Genomic DNA, 5,504 nt, shown 5'->3' with positions numbered 1-5,504 from the left:
ACCTTGAACACGAGGATATGTAAATGAGACGGGGGTGTACGACCGACAGAAGGAGCGGTTTCTTTTTCCATCTCAAGTCAACGCGGGTATTCATGGTGGTACTTTAACTCATACTCGGACTAACTAGTTTCATAGTTAAATTAAAACAAACGATAAACAACGAAAAACAAACAAAAAACAAACTAAAAAAAGCGTAAGAAAACGAAATAAAAAAAGGAGAGAAAAGGGGATTTGATGCACCCTCAACCTACATGTATCGTTGACACCGTCTTGGGTCGTAATCGATGGTAGATTTTATCTCGAGAGGCCGTCGTCGACGAAGAATAAAGCAAACACGCGTTTTGGAAAGTTTCTGGACAGCGATTTTAAAACAGTGATATCTCCCTCGTTTCATGACGAAAATTCGATTCGAAAGATGTTTTGGAAACTAGAAAGAGAGGAGAACAAGGATATTAAAGCAACCCCTGCTCGTTTTGGGTTATTGGGCACGAAAAACGAGCACAAACAGAACTGGACAGACAAGAAGAAACCGCGAAAACAGAGTGTTATTTCACTCTGTTTTTCGAGGGATTTCGTGTACTCTCAAGGGCAATTTGGCTCGTAATTCTTTGTCTAATGTGTATATGGATGTTATGTGGTTAATTAGGAACAAGAAACTCGAATTTTTATGGAGGTTTGATGGAGGAACGAGTGAGTTTTCGAAGAGGACACACAAACAGTTTCAGTTTGTGTGTCGGTTTGGTTTAGGGTTTTTGAAGGATGTTTAGGGTTTGTTTCTGAGGTTTAAAGCTTATGGGTGATGGTTGGATGTATGGAGAACTTAGAGGAATGAATGTATGGTGAAGGGGTGGTATTTATAAGGAGTTAAAGTAGGTTAAAAGAGAGGGAGAGGCAATCGGGCTCAATCCCGTATGGCTGCTGTCCATCGGTTTTTGTGAGGGTTTGAGGGGGGTTTTCTTGGTGATTAAGCTAGGATAATATGGGTAGGATACTAGGGTATGGGTTAGGGTTAATGGGTACGGGTCTTGGTAGTGTTTGGAGCGGGTTTTGTGCTCGAGATTGAGCTGCCAAAACAGGGGCTGCTCGGTTTGGTGCGGGCTGTTTGGGGCTTGTTTTGGACGAGAATTTGGGCCGTGGTTGGGGGGTTCGAACAAGGGTGGATGGGTAGAGGCTTAGGTTGATTAGTGTACTCGATATTCGTGCCAATTCGTAAAGAAAACGGGCCCAAAAACCGAGCTAAAATCGAGCTCAAAAACATGCTTTTAAAACGAGTTTTCTTCGCTTTTAAAATCGATTTTTCAAATCAATTAACACATTAAAATAAATGACTTTCCAAATCAAATATACTCATAAAATGATTTTTCAAATCAATTATTTATTTTATTTTCAATAAAATAAACTTGGGAAAATAAATTCAAAATAAAATAAATTAAATTGAATTCACCTAAAAAAAACCATATTTTAAATATCATTTAAAATAATAAAATGAACTCCCTAAGAAAACATTAATTTAAATATCATTTAAATTAATAAAATGAATTCACTTAAAAAAACATTAATTTAAATATCATTTAAATTAATAAAATACTTCATCGACGACGCCAATTCTACCTCGTAAAACGAGCTCCAAATAATGACAATGACAACTAAAGAACACATGTGTCCTATCATCATCGGGTGTTTGTCGGGTTCTCTATAAATTCCAATATCGACGGATACGGGTATCTACAGTACCAAAAGTCGAGACTAGAGTTTATTAAAGATGGAGATCGAAACACGTCTTATTTCCATGTCAGTACGTTAGTACGACGATGGCGAAACAAGATCTCGGCTTTAAAAAACAGCGACGGAATATGGGCGGAAGACGTGAGGGAGGTAAAAAATATTGTGGTTGATTATTTTAAAAATTTGTACACGGATGATAATTTGTCAAGCGAGATGGAAAATTTACCTTGGGATTTATTTCAAGACTTTAATAATAAGGATTGGGAGTGGTTAAATCGACCATTTTATATAGCAGAGATCGAACAAGTCATTAACCATATGGGATCGCTTAAGGCTCCGGGCCCGGATGGTTTTCAAGCACTGTTTTGTCAGAAAAATTGGCCTCTTATTGCCTCCTCTTTATGTGACATGGTTATTAAAGCTCTAGAAGGAAAGGGGATGCCGGAAGGGCTAAATGATACTCATCTCGTTCTTATTCCAAAGGTAGATAATCCTGAATCGATTACTCAATTCCGTCCAATTAGTTTATGTAATGTTGCATATAAAATAATCAGCAAGACCTTAGCTAATCGGGTTAAGAAAGTGTTGCCCCATGTCATTTCTGAGACACAAAGCGGCTTTGTCCCAGGGCGTCAAATTACTGATAATATAGTTGTGTTTCAAGAAGCCATACATTCTATGCGAAAGAAAAAAGGACAAACCGGTATTATGACGATCAAAATAGACCTTGAGAAAGCCTATGATAGGCTATTGTGGAGCTTTATTTACGTGACATTGAGTGATATTGGCTTCCCACGTCTTCTTATTGATGTGATTATGGAGTATGTAACGTAGCCTCGTATGCAGATATTATGGAATGGCGAGCCAACAGAACAATTTCCCCTTCAAGGGGAGTACGTCAGGGCGATCCTCTGTCTTCATATCTTTTCGTCACGTGTTTAGAAAAATTGCAACAAGCTATTGATTTAGCGGTCCGAAACAATAATTGGAAATCAATCATTTTATGTCGAGGTGGACCTCAAATCACTAATCTCTTCTTCGCAGACCATATGGTCATTTTTGGGGAAGTTTCAGTTGAACAGGCGCTGGTTATAAAATACGTCATTGATAATTTTTGCAAAGCTTCAGGCGAGAAGGTAAGCGCTGCTAAATCCCGTGTTTTCTTTTCCTCAAATACCGAGCCCAATACTAGAGAAGCGGTATGTGAAGCTATGGGGTTTGAAGAGACAGACGATCTAGGTACATATTTGGGTATGCCTATTATTAATGGGAGGGTTACTAGACAAACATTCGCTCATTTGGAGGATAAAATTAACAAGCATCTAGCTGGTTGGTCGACCAAACGATTATCGCTAGCTGACAGGTCGACTCTTGTTCAATCAACCCTCACGACAATTGCCAATTATAGCATGCAGTCGACAAAAATTCCACGATCAGTTTGTGACTCTATTGACAGAAAATCTCGCCGGTTTTTATGGGGTGGAAACAAGGATAAGAAATCGATTCATCTTATATCATGGGAGAAAGTTTAGCAACCTAAATCGCTTGGGGGGCTAGGCATTTTATCCGCACGACAAGCCAATGCAGCATTCCTGACAAAACTAGGCTGGAGGGTCCTATCCGAGCCGGCTAGCTTATGGTCTCGGGTTTTGCGAGCCAAGTATGGTAACAATCGTTGTGACATCGATATTTTCCAAGCCAAGCAAAGCATGTCTAATGTATGGGCATGTATATCGTCACAGGCCAAGACTATTGTTCGAGGTACTGCAACCACGACTGGAAACAGACGGAAAACACTCTTTTGGGATCATGCGTGGGTCGATGGGATTTGTTTATCTGATCATAACATCGCCCCCATACCAGAGGCCTTATTAAGCGCGTCAGTCAGTGATATGTGGTGTCCTAATACAGGGTGGAAGTGGGAGCTCTTTTCGGATTTGGTACCGCATGAGATCCTCCAGAAAATCGCTTCCATCTCGCTATTTAACAATCCTGATATGGAGGACTCATTTTATTGGATTGGCACTTCAACAGGAAAATTCACCATAAAATCAGCTTTGGGTTTCCTAAAAGGAGATGATACTTCGACCATTCCCGAGCCTATTATTTGGTGTACAATCTGGCGCTTACCCATTCAACAACGAGTCCGTATGTTCATGTGACTTGCGGCTCATGAGAGACTTATGGTGAATGTGAATCGAGTAAAGCGAAATATGGGAGATAATCACTTATGTCCTAGGTGCGAGGAGGAAGAAGAAACTACTGACCATTTGCTGCATGCGTGCTCTGTCTCACGGCAATTATGGGAGCTTATGGGTATTGACAATTCCAATCTTTCCTTTTATAATTCATCATTCTCAGAATGGATTTCGAGATGCGCTAGCAACGATGTTCTAACCACGGTGCCGAATTGGCCAATTTGCTTTGCCCTCACATGTTGGTGGATATGGAAATGGAGGAATAATATCGTCTTTGGACGTGAAGCTGACAATCCTACTCACCCTCGGGCATTTATCCACCAACAAATTGGCGCTACAAAGAAAGCTTTCGATCAATTCGACATCCTGACCCCCAAGCCTCATCATCCAGTCAACACGGAGGTATTTATCCGTTGGCTCCCACCCCCACACAATTGGACTCTTTTAAACACTGATGGCGCCTCTAAGGGCAACCCAGGACCGGCCGGGAGCGGTGGAATTTTTCGAGACGAAACAGGTAACTTCATCACGGCCTATTTCTTTTCCTGTGGTAACTGTACCTCGATAAGGCCGAACTTCTCGCCCTGCTTGCTGGATTACAGAAGGCAAGGTCGATGCAAATCACGAGACTTATTATCAACATGGATAACTCACCCTGTGTGGAGCTCATCAACGAGAACCAGCTCGTTAGCAATAGTCTCAAGTTTATAGCTCGAAAATGTCAGGATTTGATACGCGAAGACGGTTGGATAGTCAAGCTTGAGCATAATTATAGAGAGGCGAATAGGGCCGCCGACTACTTAGCTAACCAAGGCGTTTATTCGAGCACGACTATTACTTTTATAGACAATCCGTCTGTTAAGCTTAGATCCATCCTTAGGGAGGATATTTTTGGGGTTGCTATACCCCGTGTAATCGCTAGTAGTTAAAACTCGGGGCTTTGCCCCTCATTCGTACCAAAAAAAAAAAAACTAATATAAGGATGTAGTATTCCATTTATGCCGTTAGACAATTGATTTGACTGATCTTTGGAAAAATATTAAAATGTCACTACATTTACAAAATTACCCTCGGTGTTACCCAAAGTCGGTAACACCAGGTGTCGCTATCTCATTTTCCTATTTCAATTGACTAAATTTTATTTTATTTTATTTAAATTACTTGTATACTCCTTATGCTTCGTCGTGATTATTTATTTGCCTCCATTTTGAGGTGTTTCATTTAGTTATTTACCTTTCTATGTTAAAATGCTTTTGACGAACTATTTGATCCTCCATAGTGAATTTGGTCTACCACTTGTCATCAAATAGTTGGTTATCTCTTCTTTCCTTAGTTTTTGTCCAAAATCAAAGGTAAACAAATAAACGAGACGAAGAGAGTAATACAATTAAACACATCACTATTCATCAATACTATATATTAATTCCAGAAACCAAGGACTTCCATGTAATTAAATAAATCTATACAAATTAATTATACTATATAGTTTTAAATCGCTAGCGTCGTGTGATGGACCTGAACAAGGGATTTCAATGTAAATATTATATAGTTTTGGTTAAAAGTATAAATTTAGAGAATATT

Source organism: Silene latifolia, chromosome 3 (genome assembly GCF_048544455.1).
Source record: "Silene latifolia isolate original U9 population chromosome 3, ASM4854445v1, whole genome shotgun sequence".
Classification (NCBI taxonomy): Eukaryota; Viridiplantae; Streptophyta; class Magnoliopsida; order Caryophyllales; family Caryophyllaceae; genus Silene; species Silene latifolia.
This window is presented reverse-complemented; position numbering follows the sequence as displayed.